Here is an 18,920-nt window from a genome sequence, read left to right on the forward strand (position 1 = left end):
AGCCAGTATAAAGTTCAGCAAACACTGAATGTGCTCAGCAAAGGAGATGAAAAATCCATTGTTAAGCAGTTGCTGCACCTGCTGCAGTGATATGTTTTTCTTATAATGTTCTTATGTTGGCTGGGCCTGTGACTTATGCACATGAAGAGGGGTCATGGTGCCTCTTTCTAAACGTTTGCACGGAGTGATGGAGGTTTCTGTGATTCAGGCAGTGAAAACTGACTGTGTTACTTTTCCAAATGATGTCTGAGTCCCCTTTGCCAAGGTGAAAACAATTCTGCAAAGAGCAGGGCAACACAGCAACATGCCACCTTGTTTATTTATCCTAGATGGAGGCTGTTTACAACATTTTATGCTACTCTAACACACATGGTTCCCTATAGGTGCTCTGCATGTGTTGGGCATAAATATGATGCTCTCAGCACAGATTCTGCATTCCATGGGTGTGTTGTTCACAGCCACATCTGTGCCCTTCTCTGGCCAGTCAGGCATGTGAGCCAGCTGCAGACAAGTAAAGCTGCTGTTAGTGCCCACTGGGGCTGCTCCCCGTGAGGCTATGCCATGCCAAGGGGGCATCCAGTTCTGTGCTGGCAGGCAGAGATGCTCTGGCTGGGCTTGTATGAATGTATGGGCTTGTATTGGGTAAAAGGAATCTGGTCACGTGTGCTATCCTTCATTTACAGATCCCAGTTTCAAACTCCCCACAAACCAGCATGAGAGAAATCAAGTCTAAGGTGTATTTTGAGAATGGGGAGTCCTTGGAGGGGAGCTGTGTAAGCAGCTGACAGTCACCTGCCTTTGTCCTGCTCACATGGAGTGCAGAGAGGTCTGCCAGGAAACACTGCCCAGTGCAGCTCAGCCTGCCTGCTACCTGAAGGGCAATGAAGGGAGGGGATGTGGGCTGGGGTGAGCTGACTTGCTGCAGGAGGGCATTTCTGGCCTTGCTGCCATCCTACTCTGCAGTTACAGGTTCTACCCACCACCATGTTGGGAAGTAAACTGACAACTCGTGACTTTGCAGGAGTATTTCTTAAGGAGGAATGTTGCTCCTGCCTTAGCAAAACTCATCTTACTATTCCACTGGTCTTTCAAAAAAAAAACAAACATCTGTAAGACAAGGTTATCAGCTATATAAACTGCTGGACTATTTGCAAAATAAAAAAGCTCTACTTTTTCCTCAAGCTTCTCCTGCAACCTCTCCCTGCCCTACAAACCATCAGACACTCTGCATTTTTTCATCAGGTCTGCAGCCTGCTTTTGAGAGCTACAAGATCAGCATCACTGGCATGAATATTCAAAATTAAACTAGGCAGGTGTTTGGGTTATGACAATCTCAGCTGCAAAATTTCTGGCCCTGTGGCAGTGGAATGATCCCAATCCTCAAATCCTCACCATATTCTGATTGCAGCATTAAATGTGCTCTTTTTTCTTTATGCAATGGAGTCTTTTTCAAAGGAATGACTCCATAATAAATAATAAATATATAAATTTAAATATTGCGTGCATGCCTGAAAACCATAGCACACAGCACTGAGAGGAAATATTCTGGGTTGGAAAATCTTTTGCTGCACGAGTCAGCTATCCAGATAATGGATCCTTAGAAGTATGTAGGACAAATAGCTCTATGAACCATCTGGGACTCACTCAGCAGTGGGAAAAAGACTGTTAGGCTTGCAAGATCAGCACACAAGAGTGATTGCTGATCAGTCACTTCTGCTTTGCAGAGAAAACAAAGGATTTAGCATTTAAGCTATTAATAGTTTTCACCTAGTCCAAGTGTTGCAAGACACATAAATTTCCCCAGACCATAAATTCAAAATTTGTTAGACACTTTTGTAGATTGTGATTTTATAATAGGCTTCATTTTCATTCACTTGTTCCCATGGTTTTCATGGGCTAGCATTAAGTTCTGCGAAGTGCGTGGCTGAGCCACATCTGGTTTGAAAACTAACTACAAATAAAACACAGCAAAACTCCTTTCCAGATCATAACTTCCTGACTCAACTCATCCCACAGCTGAAGGCACACTGCTGCAGGAACAAAAGGGTGCACGGGGCTGGTATCAGGGTGTTTGGTGTCAGCATCCACTTAGGCCATTTTATGCAGATTGTGGGAGCTTAATCTAGTTAGGCTGGGTGCTTTTCTTCAATTTCATGTTACAGCCGAATGAAAGAGTTGTTAAAAAAAAACCAGTTATGATTTTAATCAATTACCAATGTGTCATTTCAGTCTAAATCCAGTTTGTGATTGCTTCTAACAGGGAAAAAAATGCCTATTACTTCCAGAGAAAAAACAAAGATGACAAAGAACAATAAAATAGTTAATGATTTCGCAATCAGGCAGGTGAGATTTTGTACATTGCCCCCATAAGGTTGCAATCTTAATTACATACTGATATATTTAACAATGGCTAACTAAATGTCTAACTAGATGTTTAAAGGCACAGCTCCTTGCAGAGCCTCTTGTGTCCCATGCTAATTTGGCTCAGTCTGAGAATCAGACCAAAGGCATTAACGTTTGGAAACACTTAAAAAAACCCACTTCTGGTAAACTGGGAGTGGAATTCAGCTCCAAATAAAGGAACCTGCTTGTTCCTTTATTGGTGTATGTGGGAGTCTGAGCACCGTGTGTCCAGGCTGTCTTCCCACCTAGCAAAGATGGATGGTTTGGTTGCAGGAAGGAGTTAGCATCTGGAATACACAGGGTGCAGTGACCACCCAACAGGACCAGTGGCTCTGACAGAGGATCTTCAGGATCTGTGCCCTCTGCCATGTAGGGATTGGGATTTATACAGCAGAACTAGAAACCTCTGCTCATATATCTGAAACCTTCCACTAGCACAAAGTCAGCCTGGTTCAGCTGGCTGCCCACCAGAAGCAGGTTCAGCTGCCCATACACAAGTACCTAGTGCTATTCAAGGCACTTTCTAGCACCCAGAACAATGCATGAGGTTGGCAGATGTGACACAGGACTTCTAGGAAACCTCTCTCTAAGCCTGGGGTAGCAATGTGATGGTAGGTGGGATTTCACATGGTGCTGAATGCCTGTTTTGAGGCAGTAAAGGCAGCTCCCAGAACTGGCTTTCCCTCCATTCACAAGCTGTGATGAGAACACTGTCATGCTAGACTGCATTTTGGCATTGGAGCTCAAATTCAAGGCCTTCTGGCAATGTTTCTATGGTGTAAGGTGCTTCTTGATGCCAGCCAGGGCATCACAATCAATTTGTTGGGAAATGGGGATGTTAATGACATGGTAATGATCAGCATATAAATTAGTTGCTGTTTTGTCTGGGTTCAAAATGCCAGGCCTTGCTAGGCTCTGATCCTGCTGTCCTGCATGCCAATGTAATGCCTGGACTTGAGAGGAATCATTAGATTGAGCAATGAGGTTCAATGAGGGATGTCACAGGACTGACCCAGCAGCCTCCTGGCTGGCAGAGCCCAGTCCTTGAGCGAAACCACCCTGTTCCTGCAGAGGTCAGTGTCTGTCCCCAGTAACACAGCTTTATCCTGAATGATGGTCCTTCCAAAAGTATTTCAACAGCTGGAAAAGCTGACCATCTGCCATTAAAACTGTCCTTCTGGAAGCAGTAAAGATGGACCAAAAGTAATATGAGTACTCTGCTCTCTTCAAAGAGTTACGCTTTCCAAATGATTGAGCCTGCTACTTGCCATCTTCATTTTAGATTCATTTTAGTGGTTCCTACTTATGTAAGACACTGAAACCTAGAGAAAATCTTACTGATGTCAAATTTACAGATGCAAATGAACAGCACTAATGCAGTGGTGAAAACGTTGTGCAGTGTGCAGTGTGCAGTGTAGCCCACTGTGCTCTGAACTGTTCTCTCCGAGGAATGGTACAAAAGCTCAGGTCACATTTGGCAGGAGATCAATAAGAAGTGCATGGTATTGAAAAAAGGGAGAGGGGATAGTTAGCAGAAGTACATCTTTTGCAGGGAAGGCTAATGATTAGCCCACAAATTAATCAAAGCATGTATAAGTCAATAATAAACCAAAAAAGTAAGATGAAAGAACCAAGGAGAGAAATTGGCTGAGCAGAACTGCTCAGCATGTGGGAGTAAGATGTGCTTACAAGCCTAGGAAATTTCTAACAAAGTAAAGCCCAACACTATAGAAATTTAGTTAGCACAGTCTTTTGATGCTTTCTGCCTTTTGCAAAGTAACATAAAGACTAATCACGGGATATTCACATTTCCTTAATACAGAAGAGAAATGTTTTTTCAGACCCTCTGTTCACAGAGTTGAAGCAGAAGGAAAGGAAAAGCTGATACTGGTGCACAGCACAGGAGTAGGGAGAGTAACCAGGAGGTCCTGGGCAGGGATACTCAATGTAGGAGCAGGATACTCCAGCATCACCAGTCAGCAGTAAGGTCACAAGGGAGCACTTCCACAGCAGCCTCATGTGGCAGCAGAGGAACTTGAGAATCCAAAACCACCCCAGACACAGCTCCAAAGGGGCAGAACTGGCTGTGTTGAAAGCAAGTCCAGTTATTGTGAGCCACGGTGACAAAGGCCATTTATTGGAGTGTATCGTTATTTACATGATATGAGGGGCTCCAGCCAAGATCTGGGAACTGGGCTGCCACAGTGTCAACCACAGCATGAGATATATCTTACCTTTCTTCATTGACTTTTAATTGGTTTTTTTTTTTGAGCGATAGCAGAATTAACAATGGTTCCAATACTGAAAATAAATCCTGAATAATTCAGTCCTCCTGTTTTTTATTTCTCATTCAATACACAAACATTCCTTTTCTCCAAAATTAGGGACTTTAGAATCCAGAGCTATTTTTCCCATCAAATTTTTTAAAATATGTACATATTTATTTGAATTTTTTCCCTGTACTAGCCCTGGTCTGTAGAAGACATGCAAGCACAGTTTGCTCAAGAGGACAGATTATTTTATTCAGGGGGGAAAAGAGTAAGCTCAGTATATCAGATAGAGAAAATGACCTTCATACCAAATGCTGTAGGAATCAGAACTCAACTGATTTGAGAGGAGTTTATAAACACACTTTTCCCAACTGCTCCAGTTTGATGGCTGCAGACTGACCTCTGCTCTGCACTTGCTCTTGTAGCATTGAAGCTAATGGGTAATACAACACATCACACAGGATGCTGTGAATCCAGGTTTCTGAATTCTCTCATGGCAGTGGGACACTCTCACTGTCAGACTTACTGAACCATAAAGAGTAGGGAGACAGGTGTCAGCCCAGGTACTCTTTGATGGAAAATAGTGCTGGAGCAATGCTGGAGAACACAAAGACCTGGTTGTGGTGCTTTGTTTTAGTACAGCCTGGCACACACTCAGTCGTCATCATGCCCACTTGGACCTTCATTAAAAGCCCTGCTTTGGTTTTAATATTTTTCTGTGTTTGAAATTCCTGTTTTTCCTTTGCTGTTAGAAGTAAGATGCTAGCCAGCACCAATGACACCTGACCCGCCAAGGAAGTACAGAGCCACTGAAACACAGGCAGGACAGCCTGAAGTGCCTCCCTCAGGCTGCGCTTCCTCATCCTGCTACCAGGATGTCTTGTCCTGCCACCAGCTCCAGTAGCTCAGCAGTAAAGCTGAGATGCTCTTGGTAAGAATTGAATTGTGCTTCATTGGGAATGATTGTTTCTCTGGTGGAGCTTGAAAGGAATGAATAGGGATTTATATCTGATATTACTTTGGACTGATACAGTTAACCTCCAGAACTGGCTCAACGCTTCTTGCTCCTACTAACTATTTGTGCTGTGTGAGGAGCTGCATAGTAACTCTGTGTTTCCCTCCTGTGACTGGGTAACAAACATTTATTGGAAGAGAATAACAAATGGTGAAAAATTTCATTTCAGGCATGAATTCTTAGATGAATGATCACTCATGCTAAAATTAGTAATGCTCACAAGGGCAAAGCAAATGTGCAGGGACTGCCCAAATAGTTTCCAATAAGAAATATAATGAATTGGAATAGCTAAACTTTGCACTTTTATTGGTTAAAAATTTGTATTAGGTAATATTTTTTATGTCATGCAACATTACTACACTAAAATGATTTATGTACTAAGTGATATATATTTCCCTCCTTCTTACAAAAATGATTTATGGTTTGTATAGCAGCAGCAATACTATTCCAGGTATTAAAATGTGGGACTCAGCCTGTATATGCTTTTGATTTGGAATTAATAAATAGCATTTATTGCATCTAAGGTAGCAGAATTACATTGTTTTGAAATCATCAGCACATTATATCAGTCTGGTAGTTCCTGGAGGCAATTCTTTGCTCCAGGCTGGCTCTGTTATGCATGCTCCCATTATTTTCAGTGGAGGGGCAGCTAAAGAATACCAGGCAGCATGTCCCAAGACCACATGAGGGTCATCACAGCACTAAAGTGGTTAAGCATTCATTTATAGCCTCCTTAAAATGTAAGTATTCCCAGACCAGACATACAACATTTTTAGCAGGATAGTGTATTCATCTCCACAGATTATTCTCTTTGCTTTTAAATACTTTAGACTGCATTTTCAGACATGATCAAATTATCCTGTAAAACTGCAAGGATGTGAATGCACTTACATCCACCTCTCTGAACACCCACAGAAACACATATTTACACAATTTTTCTTGTGTAAGTGGGATGATATTTGCAAATAAGGTCCTAATCAGCACTGAGTGTGTCTGCTCTCTCCTTGTTGCAGAGGGACCCAAGGTACCCATGGTTGCTGCTGTGTCAGGTTCCTCAGCCAACTGCCTGAAGGTATCAGGAGTTTAGTCTTCTAATTACATAGAAAATAACTTACACATAGAGTGCTGTGAGTCTGGATTCCTACAGAACAAGCACTTAGGTGGAACACCTTTGTAGGCTGCTGTGCAGAGGAGATAGGAGAGCTGGCTGTGGCTTTTATTCATCAGGAATTTTCCTCCTAGATATTTGACCCCTACGGAATACAGCATGTTCATCCAGAGGGTGTACAATTGCTGGGGAAAAATTCCTTGGCACCCACTGCCATTTAAAGAAAAAAAGGCTGTCCTGGATTTGGAAATATATATGTGTGTAGCTCATCCTGCTGGAGCACCAAGGAACCAAAGCTGCAGCATGTGCAACCCAATTCCTCTTGGCAATGGGCCTGACATATTTTTGTAGCTCGAGAAGACCATACATTCAGATATGATATTTTAGGAGCCAGTCTTTCCTCAGAACTGTGCTGGCATTAACCTCTTGCCTACAAACGACTCCCCCAATCTCATAGCTGAATTTAGAGCAGTGGCTTGCTCACTCTGACATACTTGTCTCCATATTAACACTGGGAACCTGCCTGCATGAAAATATGCCTGCTCCTGTGCGACAGCCCATTTAATTACAGTGATCCACAAAAGATACCTTACCAATGAAGATCTGGTCAAAGTGGATATGAGAGAGCCAGATCTCTTTGCTTCAGCTGAACATTTCAGCCTTTGCTATGATCTGATAGAGCTGGCTCTTCCTTGGAGCATGCCTATCTCTTTAAATCCTGAATTTCACAGATGAAATCCAGCAGAAGTTCTTTGGTGTCAGGTTCCAGGCATAAGTTATGAAGGCTTCTTTGCAAACTCTTGTGCAGCTTGACCAAAACCCTTCACTTGTGGGGTCCTGCCTGCAGTTACAGAGCTCTTTGTCCCGTGGGCAAAAGCTGGTAGAGTTCCCAGGTCATGTGGGGCTGGAAGGGATTCCTGACACCCCATAGGTTCAGCTGTGCACTTAGCTCCTCTGCAGAGGGAACATTGCTGGCCTAGGCCAAATGGAAGTGGGGCACTAAAGTCTGTGGCTGAATGGGAGAAAAGGATGGTAAAAGAAATAGCAGTAATGCAAAAAGCTGTGGTTACTTTGGCTAAAGGTATGTTTTGCCTGACACTGATGGTACCTTTTCTCTGGATTGGACACTATGTAAAGGATGGGATTCAGCCTAGATAAAACAGAAACATCTGACTTGCATGTCAAGCCTGCACAAAGGAGACTCTTTGAGTGCCTGCTCCACCATGATGCCTCACTTTAGGAAAAACATCAAAGCCATATTCTGGTGGCAAACCCTCTTCTGGTCTTCTTGCATGGTCTCTCTAAACTACCATTTCACTTAATGTCTTCATCTGTCCATTTTATATTTGTTTGACTGGATATAGTGAAGAGCAGAGACAGGTAGAAGATAAATTGCAAAGACCGAACAAGACACCTCTTCTTCTGGTGCCCAGTTTCCTCAGATAACTCTGCTGAATCATTTGCTCAGGATTTTTTCAAAGCAACATGGACTACCCAAAATAAATTAGACTTCATAAGCCCTTTTGCCCTTTGTATCTCTGCAAAGCTTTCACATGTCACTAGTTTGATTTTTCTGCTTTCAGTTTCAGTGTAATTTATAATCACAAGGAATATACAAATGGGTTCACAGTGGTCAGTGGGGTAATTAAAGGCTGGTAAGGTCTGCACTTCACTTTGCTGTGCTACTGTGTGTTAGGGACTCCCAGTTAAGAGGCAGAGCACACAACATCTCCTGTGTCATCTGAGGTAGAAGTGTGAGTTTAAACTCAGAAAAATCCATCTGATTATGGCAGAGTGTACACTCACAATGGTATTTTTATAGCAGGGATGCCTAAAATTTTCATGAAAGCTTTACTTCCAAATTGCCTCTCCACCTGGAAAAGTTGCTAGGGAGATCAACAGCCTATAGTTTGGGATTTTGTTAATTTCCTTTTGAAGTTGGAAAATATTCAGGCACCTCTTCTTGTTTCTCCAAGAAGAAATGTGAGTAACATGTCTTCTTGCTGAGTTTAATTTTGAGCACAGAGCAATTGCCACAGGATGTCAATGTTAAAAGTACTTCTATGAAATCAAAGAAGGGAGTTCATCAAGGTCACAATAAACTCAACAGGCCTGACTGAAGCTACTGGTGACAGAGACGTGGTCACAGGGGAGGCTGTGGAGGAGTGAGAATTATATAACAGATAAAGTTACACTAGATGAAGAAAGCACACCTGAATTAGAGGCCTTTTGATTAAATCTCAGGTGTACTCAATTGGGCTTTTTTGAATTATCTGGTCACAAGAACTCAACATGTTTCAAACCATCAAATGTGAGTTTCTTACAATTTTATATCAAAACTATGAGAGTTTCTTCATAAGCACACAAAATCACTAATTGATTAGTTGATTCACAGAAACTGAAAGCATGTTTTGAGAAAAGATAGCTTCATCTTTCATTTTTCTGGGGTTCATACTTTTCCTAAAAACATTGAATATCTTGCAAATAATGTGAGCTTGCTGATATTTTTCTCTTTTCTACTGTGTAACAAAAAGGATTGCTACATAATTTATCTTTGCTTTTCACTCCTGTTTCCTAGAGCCTCCTTCCCAGATGGGTTGAAGAGCATGAAGTTTGGTCCAGCATCACTTCAAACCTTTCCTGAAGTGACCTGTTCTGTGGAGTGTTCTGGACTCAACTTCATTAGCAACTTTGTTTCTTCTTTTCCATCTATTGTATTACTTAGATCTGACCAATGTTGTTTACATTTACATTTTCACAGGGTTTAGTGCACAACACATAGTGCCCCTACTGCATTGTAAGTCTGTAAGCTGTGTTTTCCCTTCTACCTCTATTTTGAAGGTATATAAACAAGCACACACTTGCACATGCATATACAATGCCAAAAATAATATCTACCTTAATTATGGCTGTAGTGAAGCAAACTTCTCAAAGCTGGCCACTGTATTTTTTTCCTAATCAAATATTAAACAGCTTAATTTTGAAGAAGAGGGATCATATTTCATACTTTGCCTTCTAGAACAGACTCAATAAAAATTTTATAAGCTGTAGGTTTTTTAAGAGAACAAACTCCAAAGATGGGTGTGAATTGCATTTGTGTTTTTGCTGAGTCTGTTTTTTCTGCCAAGTACAGGTGTCCAGCATTCACTTTCTATTTTGCTTTTATCTGCATTTTGCGCTCATCATCAAAATACACCTTAAAGTCTTCCCAATTTTCTTTAAGGCCCCATCCCTTGGATGTACCTGCCAAGCCCTCCCCACCTCTAATTTAGCTCTTTAAATGGTGTTCAGCTTGAAATGCAAGTAAATAAATTCTGGGCACTGCTCCCATTTGGCATTGGAAAAGAGCCATAGGGCAAACACCCACTGGAAACCCCCCAGCTGCCACAAGCTGGGGTTTGCCCAGGAGCAGCTCCAGCAAGCTGGAGGTGTCCTGGGAAGAGAGGCCAGCAGCTTTCTTGGTGGCAGTGCCACCTCTGTCCATCGGCCACCGATGTACTGCAAGGACAGCAGCAGGGCTGTTACCAGAGCACTTTGTGCCTTTTGGGGCTCAGCTCCCAGGGGCTCATCCACAGTGTGCTGAGGTGCAGAGCCCCCAGCCATGCAGCACAAGCAGGATCTCCCTGAAAGGCTCCCCTCTGCCCTGTGGACATCCCCACTGCCAGGGAAAACTGCCTTTGTAGCCCTTAGAGATGAGTTGTGCAGCCAGGGTCGCACATGGGCACACTTCAGAGCCCCAAAACTTGGCATCACAGGGAGCCCTGGGACATTACCTCTGCCTTGCAGTAACTGTGGATAATTTGCAAAGTTCACCTGGAAGAGAAAGTCTTAAAAATTGTCTGTTCAATGTAAGGGAGTGTCTCAGAAAAACTTGAAAGGATATCAAATTGAAGTATTCCTTCTGAAAAGCACACACATGCACACACACATATATCCCTTTTAACCTTGTAATGAAATTTTTATATGTTTAATAACTTGGAGATGGTTTATTAATGTGCAAGACTTTAAAAAAATCATTACGGATGATTCCTGGTTAGTTCTGAGTGGAATAATTTATTTTATTTTCTATATTAAATGTTTCATGCATATTATAGCTGAACATTTTAAAGCAAAAATGCAAATAAGCCATTCTTATTTTGTTAGTCAAATTTTCACAGAATCTTCATGTTGTCCCTATGTACTGGAAAACACTATGCTATGTAAAGCAGGTTGTTTTATTCCATGTAAAACAGCAGCTGATTATAATAATTTTTAAATAACTGAAGTCAGCAGTAAATTATTCATATATTTAGCCTTAGTTATTACATTATAATAGAATATTGAATTATGCAGTAGTAATCCTGATATCAATAAATAATATAGAAATAGCAATACAAAAATCTTACATTTGGCTGGAATATGAGAAGATGAAACAACATACAAATAGTTTGAACTTAAATTTCTTTTTTGTTTTCTTTAAATATATATTTTAATTTAAAAACCAAATGCTTTCATGGAATATCTTTCGAGATTGGTATGATTTTGTGAATAAAACAATAAACAATGGTTTTGTCAAAAGGGCTTTTTCCCAGAGAGCAGCAATATTGGCAGAACCAGTCAGCCAGGTTTCCCCTGAGGTGCCCAGGAGGGCTGGAGCACGACCAGGCCCAGCTGGTGGTCCTGGCCAGTGGAAGCTGCCAGGAAGCAGTCCCATTGCTCATCGTGCTCCATGACAGCCCACACATGCCTCACAGTGCAGGGAAATGCCCCCTGAGGCAGGACCTTCTTTTGTAAAGATGGTCACAGGCAATGGGTGGACAGTCCAGAACCTGCCAGAACATCATAATTTTGGGGAGAGAAGTGGAAGGGTAAACAGATATTTGTGGGTTTCAGCTACAATAAAAGTAAGACACAGTATAGGGATATTAAAAGCTGACATGGGTCAGTCACCCCCCTCTGCCCAAGAGAGGCAAAACTGAGTCATTTACCAGTGTGTGAATCAAAGTCAAGAAATTTATTTCAGATGGGCACGTTTCCACCTGTGCTGAGTGTCTGGTACTGACACTGCACCACCCCACAGCACGGTGCCCAGTGACCCATTGTGGGCTTGTGCTGGCCACGCAGATGCACACCATGGAGCTCATGGGCCATGCTTAACATTCACCATTCAGTGCCCACCCTCAGAAAAGGTGCAAGGAGTGGAGTAGTCCAAAGCCAAGAGTTAGGTTTGTGAGATCCATGCTCCTTAGCTGTGGGATGCTGCTGCCATGGCCGTGCCTGTGCTCGCTGTTGAAAGCCCCAACATTTGCCAGACTTTAGACAGCTCCCATGGCAAACACTGACAGTGTGCTTTGGCTCCAGCCCTGCTGGCACACTCAGAGCCCTCCTTCCAAAACAGACCCTAGAGATGGCAGGCACAAGCTGGAGATAGCCACAGATTATTTTTAATACAAGGATCAGATCAGCCTGAGTTCAACTCGAGGTGAACTGAGAGCACCCTCCTCCCATCCTCAGCCTTGTGTGAGCTGCAGCTCAGCAAAGACCAACCCCAGGAGCATCACTGACAGGGTGCACCAGTGACTGATACTTACAAATAACACACATTCCTTCCCAGTATGAACAGCTTTTATAGTGTTTTTGCTAGCTGTTCTCACAGGCACTGAGCACACTGGGTTAGAGAACTCTGCTGAGCAGCACAATATCAGCACAGGATTTATTTCACATTTCTATCTCCAATACACTCACACTGTACATTGTCAATACTCATTTCCACAGACATTTGTGCTCATCAGTAGCTAAAATCTCTTCCTGACTTCTACCATTCTAAAATTATTCGTTTTCATTAATAATTCAGTTGGCTGAAAAAAAAAGTGTATTGTCCTCACTTCTTATTTCTTGAAATTACAGGACCATAGAGCTAATATTCTGGACATGTTATATTTCTAACTTGGTGGACACTGAGAAAGTGAAGTCTGTAGGTCTCATTTCTACGGCAGAACTTTTTCTAATTCTGAGGAACTGTGACATAACAGCCTGGCAATGTCACGTCTCTGACAAAAGCACATGTCCAGCAATACAGACATTTAATCTTAGGTCACCATTCATCTACTCTGCAGCATGCACAGTATAAAAGTAGCATCAGACACAATGTGATATGTGGTCCTCACCTCGATGAGCTGTGCAATGGTTGTCCATCACAAGTGGAAAGCCTGTCCTGAGGCCTATATGAGATGCTGTTTGGCCAGCTCTCCTCCTGGACATCCTCCCAGACATCCCTCCCAGAGGTGCTGACCCAGCAGTGAGGAGCAGGGCAGCAGCATCTGCAGCTCTCCTGGCTCCCCTGGCTCCTACCTCCCAACAGCACTGGGAGAAGGGGGCAGCAGAGAGAGATACTATAATTGGACCCTAGAAATAAAACCATTTTGAAGGCACTGGTAGCTAGTAGTGATCAGGAGAGGTACATATATTTAGCAGGCAGAACATCAGGAGTCCGTTCAAGGCAGCCAATGCTTCCAGTCTCGTGGACATTTGTAGCCAGGCTGTAATTTTCTTTTCTATTGCAGTCAGTGGTGAAGGAAAACACAAAAGACAAATATTCCTCTGCAAGTGATGTGCTCAATTCTCATTGAAATGAGAAGACTAATGTGCAACCTGTGGCCATTCATGACTGCAGGGGTCTAATTAACCCCAGTGATTAACTGGCTTGCTTTGACACCTAAGCTGCTCTTCTTTGCTGCAATCATCCAGCATAACATGTACAGTTTTTAAGGTCTGCTTAGAAATGCTCTCTTTTTGCTAAAATCAAAAGAGGAAGGATGCTTTCTAACACTTTGCCAAGCAAAAGAGTTTTCAGAGACTTTCATCTGCAGCACTGGAAATGCCAGACCTCTCCATTCCCCTCCCAGCTGCATTAACTGTCCATTTCTTCTCAATTAGGGAGAAGGAATCAGTTGGCATTGTCTGTTCCCTGTGCAATGGACTGAGAAATATCACATTATTTATTCTGTACAAACTGAATGAGGCTGGAAAGATTCATTTCTTCTCAGTCTGCTTTGACAATGTAATTTGTTACATGGCATTTAATTTTACAAGCCAGAATTAAGCTAGGAAAATGCAGCTCTCAGAAACTGTCTGCAAGAGAGTTTGGTGCCTGAGAAGGACTGGGTGCCCTGGAGCCCTGTGGGGCCTGTGCTGGCCCTGGGCACAGCACCAGGGATGAGTGCATGAAGCAGCAAGCCTGGGACCGCAGGGTGTGAGCTGCACCCCCTTGTTTTGTGAGGGGACATGCCTTAACCCTATATGATAATTTTATGGGTCTTTCTGTGGTTGTTGCCACTTGTGGCATCAGTGATCAGAGATTTGAGTGGTGCAGACACGTCCATACCAAGTTTTCACTGAATTCAATGACAGCCTGTACCTCCATTAGTCCAAAGCAATCCATCCATAGGTGAAGCAATACACAAAAGGTCTGGAGACCTGGATAATGTTTCAGGCCTTGCCCTCAGGCAGGCTCATTTTCATACTTGTCAGCTAGTCTCTATCTTCTGCATTAACTGTAGTAGGTATGGGGCAGGATTATCCCTAGGAAGGGTCTGTACAGCACCTGGAACACTCTTCTCCTCTCCCCAATCTTAGTGCAAGTGTTTGTCCTTCCACCATGAATAATGAAAGTAGTGCTTTATATATTTTAAGTGCAGGAGAAGAGAAAACTTGGTCATTTTTTTTTTCTGGCTTTGCTTGCCCAATCTATTTTTATGGTGTAGAATTCATGTAGAAAAGTCAAGTTCATGACAGGAAACTGCCCCTTACATAACATTACTTTAATAATTTCCTAATTCCTTCATGTTTTACTGGAATATATTGAAAAAAACAGTTTTATCTGTTGTTCTTTCTCTATACTTGGATTTCTTGTTTCCTAGTGCTGTTGGAGTTAATCCATGCTAAATGCTTTGGGCCAAATTTTGAGTGGATTTACATGGTAAAACACAGGTAACTTTCAAATGGTGCAGTATACACTTCACTGTCTCTCTTAAATTTGCTCTATTTAGGCAGTATCACTAGGTATACCCAAAGACATGGACTGTAGTTGCTAGGATAAGACACAGCTCAAGCAAGCACCAAACTCTGCATACTGCTTTTCCATTTCCTTTGGTTTTTTCCATACGAAAATATCTTCTTACTGAAAAGAAGAACCTGTGCAGGATGCTGGTACATCACCCTGACATCCCTGAAGACCCCAGTCAACTCACCTCTTCATAAAACATCGCTGACATGTGCTCATCTGACTTTGCACCTCTTAGAGAACTGCTTCCTACTTTTCCAGACCATTTCTCCCATTTTTCATGCTCATATTGAAGTCCAAGCCTTGCCTTCAAATTGCTTGCAGCTCCTCCTGGCCCTGCATCAGCTACCTATTTGTAACCTTCAGCTTTCTGCAGCCTCTCAATCACTGTAGAAAATACTGATGTGTCCTGGACCCTGGACACACCCCAGGGCCCTCATGTGATCTGCTTTTCTGGATTGACAAGAAACATTTGCCAATTATTTCTGGAGAGTGGATTTTCAAAAATTCAAGCAGCAACCTTCTAGTTTCTCCAAGAACATCTTACTATAGTCTGCTTTTAAAAATACCAGGGTCAAACCCCCTACTGTACTCATGCTGCCAGACATCTTTTGCTTTTGTCCTTTTCATCAGGCTTTTGATACTGTCTGGGAAAAAACACAGTCACTTGGGTTGTTTAATTCTTGAAAAATCAATTGTGGATTCTTTGTGCTTATAGGTAGTTTGTTTCTCCTTTTGCTCTAGAAGGTAAATCTAGGCTGGTAATCTACAGTTTGTGCAGATTTTCTTTTCCCTTTAAGTGTATAGAATAATTTTTCTCCTTTCCAGTTCCAGCAACCAATTCTGTTCACCACAAATTTTCAACAACAACATTTATTCCTCTGAAACCACCCTGTGTTTTACTGCGTCAGGTTTGACAGAAAGTGGTGTGAGAAATTCCTGCCTCCTACCAGCACTGCTCCTAATGCCTTCCTTATCTCTCTCCATCCTGTCTTTTCATCACTTTTCCTAGTCCTGAAACCACCCCTTGCCCCTGATCCCCGTCTGTGTAAGTGAAATTGTACTGTGATTTTGTCAGTTAGAAAATAATGCTCTCCCTCTTCATCTTTGAAGGTTTATTTCAACCCAAGGTACATCGTCAGTCCAGTCTGTAGATCATTCCTAAGGGAAGGCTGTACAGGGGGCAGTGGTGAGGATGAGTATGCAAGAGATTCTGCCACTGGGCATCTTCAAAGCTGTGCTAAGGTGTTGTGGAAATGCAGCCTCCTCCAAGCACTCTGAGGGCCTGGAGGTGAACATTGTCAGGACAACACAGTCTCAAAGAAGCTAATTACACTAATCTTTTAAAATCCAAGTTCTTCCTCTTTTGTCTGATGGTTTTATTTGTCCTCAAATCATGACTAGTGAAGACTGCTGGATATTTTAATTATTTGCTTCATTCTTGGTCCATTCTACTGCAGACTACCTGCTTGTTGGGTGATGAACCCAATTTTCTCCTAATTGCCCTCTCGCCACCAGACAGCTTACAGACTGTTTTGTTATTAACTTCTATTTCTCTTGCAAGCTGAATTTTGGGACTTGATGTTTCTTCTTGTTCCTTGTCTTAATCGTTCTTAACTTGACTGCGTTTCTCCTTTCTTTGCAGCTTCCCTGCCAAATATCTCCAGGGAAGCTCTGAAGGGGACCCAGGAAAAGTAGTGGACAACATTCTCTACATAATAATTCCACAGGTTAGGGTGAGAGTGTTGTCCCGGTTCCCCTGGATAAATGAACTTGCTGTATCCCTCTGCTGACCTGCTGAAGGGCTGCAAAGGAGCCCAAATCAACCAGTGAACCTACCTCCAAGTTTGCAACCCTACCTGTAATTAGAGCTAAAAGCATTTTTAGTAGGAAGAGTGGGCTGCCTTTTAGATGAGAAGTAGGATTTGGTGCTGGGAGGGAAGCATGTCAAGGAGAGAAAGGAGCTGTCTCTTCCTCCCACCCTGATCCCCTGTCCAGAAGAGTACCTGAATATCCACCAAAGGTTGGCAGCTGGGAGGACAAGCACTGGGCCACTATAGCCTGTGTGTGAGGCCATTAAAAAATAACTGTGTGGGAAAAGATAAACCTGTAATGCTGCCAGGTTAAGTGAGACCTGTGGCCTGATTAATGTCCTGACCACTTACTTATAAATTATTTTAAAGGTGCCTGTGATGTGACAGCTTTGCTCTCTTTTCTGGTGTAGTGAGCCATTACTGATGAGGATATGAATAACCAGCTTTTCACTTTCTTACCCTTCCTTTCTTTCTAGAACTGGTGAAAATGTACTGAAGGTCTTGTGACATGGAGGCATTGTGCTGGTCCCTCTTTGGTGCAAACTGCTATGGTGTAAGCTGGTGTCAAATGTTCTGCCTCAGTTTGCTGCAGCTCTGCACTCTCCAGTCTCAGGGATGGCAGGAGTGAGCGTGGCTGCAGGGAGCCACGGTCCAGCACAGAGGGCAGGGAGCCTGTAAGCCTGGCAGATACACACTGATTCCAGCAGCCATGAGAGAGAGAGTCTCATGTACCAGAGCCAGCAGAGCCTGGCTTGTTTACTGAGGGGCACAACCACACTGAGTACCCCCACTGCACTACGCTGTGCCCTGAGACACACGTGCAGAGGACAGCAATAACTAGCTTGGAACACACAGAGTGACAACAAATTTTGATATTCCTTCCAGACCTGAGCTGACTCCATGCAGAATCAGTTTGCAGAGCACAGTGGAATTACTGTGCAGAGATCCATCCATTGGCGCTGCAAAGAGCTGCTTTAAGTCAGCTGAATGTAATAATCTGGGCTAACATGTGTGCAGATAAGTCAAATACCAAATTGATCAGGCAAATATCCACATTGCCGGATCTATATCCAGTGTAGCTAGCTCATCCATAGTAGACTGTAGTCTGATTTCTGAGAAATCTGAATTAACTGGACCTTAAGAAAGCCAAAAACCCAGCAAAAGAAAACATTCCCTAAGGTATTTGGTCTTGTGAAAAGCACAAATATTAGTTTGTTCCTTTTAGCTGCATTTTGCTTACAAGATGATCTCTTGTTCCTTAAGTCAGAACTCAATTTTTAAAGAGGGATGAATAATGCATATTTTACATTGATGGAACATATTCCATTGGGAATCTCAAAATATTTTGCAAACACTAAAGGATAAATCTTTCCAATAGACCCCAGAAGGAGATAATTATAAAATCATAGGTATTTTATAGATGGCAAACCAGAGGGACCAGTTTTGTTCTAGGACCCACAGGACAATCTGCACAATGCTGAAAATGCACACAAGGCTCCTCAGATTTCTAGCATTTTCTGCCTTGCTTCAGGCTGACACACTGCTTCTCTGACATATTTACATTGCCATATAATACTTGTTTTTTCCAGATGATAAAGAGCTCATTCTCATTTAAACAAACTGCTTTTCCTATAAATCAGGAAGCAGGCAGCGTTTCCTCCAGCTGTCATTCAGCAATTACACCATTTGGAAATGGGACCCAGTGATTTGTGATAGTATAATCCCTTTGGAGTACAAAAGTAGCTCCAGAGTCAGGCTTGATTAGAAATGCTCAGTTGACTGCCAGGGACACATTTCAAACAGGCTTATGCTGGATTGCTGCTGTAGTTGTACATATGAATCGCACAGTCAAACATACAAATGACCCAATCTGCATTTACAAAGCTAAACTGTGCAGCTCCAAACCCATTTTCCGGCCTAAAGAGTGCTACATGTCAAGTACATAACCAGAAAAACAGCTCCTCATGTGCCCTCAGAAGAGTGAGCAATATTAATGCATGGAGCTCATCTGTACCTGCAGACTGTCAGCTCCAAACTCAGGACATTATTGTACCAGGAGCACACCTCAAATGTTTTGAAACACACAGACATCAAGTGTTTTGCATACCCACAGCATAAACTCATTCAGAGGACAAAACTAGTATTTAAAACCTCTGCCAGGGCACCTCAAAGTCTCTCCACTGACTTGAAATCAGGCTGTGAACTACAGAGCTTTTTTTCCACCGATGTTTAACATGAGACAAAGCCCAACCAGACTGAGGAAGTAACA

The sequence above is a fragment of the Geospiza fortis genome, unplaced genomic scaffold (assembly GCF_000277835.1).
Source record: "Geospiza fortis unplaced genomic scaffold, GeoFor_1.0 scaffold166, whole genome shotgun sequence".
NCBI classification, from domain to species: Eukaryota; Metazoa; Chordata; class Aves; order Passeriformes; family Thraupidae; genus Geospiza; species Geospiza fortis.